This window comes from Ursus americanus, chromosome 12 (genome assembly GCF_024610735.1).
Source record: "Ursus americanus isolate L20-20 chromosome 12, mUrsAme1.1.p, whole genome shotgun sequence".
Lineage (NCBI taxonomy): Eukaryota > Metazoa > Chordata > Mammalia > Carnivora > Ursidae > Ursus > Ursus americanus.
This window is the reverse complement of record NC_142138.1, coordinates 21,943,029-21,945,051: the sequence shown is the minus strand read 5'-3', so window position 1 is coordinate 21,945,051 and position 2,023 is coordinate 21,943,029.

Below are 2,023 nucleotides of genomic sequence, written 5' to 3'. Positions count from 1 at the left end.
AGCGCAAAAACATGAAGTGGAGTCAACCCGGAACGGACTCAAGTCTTTAGGCAGCAAGTGAGAGATTAGACGCTGCAGGTTTCATTGGTTCCATTGAATAGGAAGAAGCATTCACACCAAATTTAGAAATTAATTTTGAACTGGTGAAATAGCCATTAATGAGCAGGGCTTTATTTTTGGTAATGTTTGCTCAAGGGTAACATTTTAACTGTTCACACTTTAGTTGACTTGTCAATGTTTTTGCAACTACCCACACTTAAATTTAGACATATATGAAATAATTGCAGATCAATATAAATAGCTTGATGTTGATGGTCTGGGGTAAATGTTCAGAAGAGGGCTATTTTAGACAAAAGCAGTGCTTATAAAACAACTGTTCGGGGAATTATTCCCAGAATTACTGGGGCTTTTCTAGTGCATTTGCCCTATCGTTTTGTATGTGGGCTGCTTAAACACTCGAGGTTAGTCATTAAGGCAATTATCCCAATAATTTGGGCCACAGGACAATCAGAACACTAATGAAAAACTTCTCTGATATTTCTAGTTTTTTTTCTCTTGTTCCTTTCCTTTCTTTCTTCTTTCTCTCCTTCTTCTTCCCCTCTTCTCTTCTTTTGGTTACTCCCCCGCCCCCAGTCTCTCCTTTGTCATGTGTGGCCACCGCCTTTGGTAACAGGATTGATTTTATTCGTATTTGTTCATAAGTGTTGTAATCCTGCCTCAGAGTTCTTGCTTAATGTAGAAACCAAGCAAACGTACTTATGTCAGGCTTCATTTCCAGTCATCTGACACAGGCCACTGCTGTGGTTCTCAGAGAGCCCTTTACTCCTGCACACACAGTCCATGTCTCATCCTAGGCCCTGGCCGCTCTGGCAAAGAATGAGAACTCAGTCAATGTCATAACTTTCTGAAATTCTCAGAATCCAAGATAACTCTCTGAGCCCCTTGTCCACTCCTCGAACAGACGCTCTCTCTGGCACAGCCCCATGAACTTTCAGGGTGATATTCATAATCAAGTGAAGATATGGGAGGAACTCATACTGAGAAATAGACTTCTTCGCAGAAAGCCCCTTCTTCTGTTTTATCAACCAGTAAAGCATCATTTCCTCCCCCTAGAATGGCCTGGACACATAATAGAAGAAAGGGATTCCCATGAGCACAGAAAGAAATTAATTAAGTCTGTTTCTCACTTAGGCCAACCTATTTCAGACATACTGGAAAGTCCTCTGTTATCACATCTTATTTCTCCACATACAGGCTTCTCTTGAAAAACATCTAATTGACTGGTGTTGAAAACCACCATAAACCAAGGCCTTGGAGACCCAGGCTGGGAGAGACTCTGGGTCTGCAGCAGTCTGGCCTGAAGTCCTCAGGCAATTTTCTATTCATCTTCATGGCATGGTTTGCTGTCATTTCCAATGACCCATGGACTTGGGGGGTTGTTCGTCATGTTATCCTACATGTTATATCAGTGACACTCTTGCTCAATATGTTTATTGCTAAATTTTAGAAGGAGGAGATTAACATAGAATCTCCCAGCTTACACATCAATTCGCCTGCTAAAATGTATATACAATATATATTATCAATCAAGTCACATTTATATGAATCGGAGGTGCTGGCCATTAAAAGGATTACTTCTCTAATCCTTTTGTAAAGTAGAGTCAATTTGTAAAGGCAGTGAACACTGGATGATTTATCCTTTCAGGAAATTCTTAACTTCTCATGACATATCTGCACTCACTTGAAATGCATGCAAAGGCAAGGGATAGAATGGGTGGGAAAAGTGAGACAATTATCCCACACACACCTACACACATACGGTCACCCGCCCACTCCTGCACATGCACACACACACACACACACACATTGATTTTCCTCAATAATCTGTTTTTTTCTGTTGAAAATAGTTTGAGGCCTGAAATCCTAAAAATGACTTCCTGTTTCCATGTTGAATGTGTACAGATGATAGAAGCCTGCCTTGTTTTGGAGTGCTCTTTCTTCTATTTTTTTCCCCCTTTCTGTT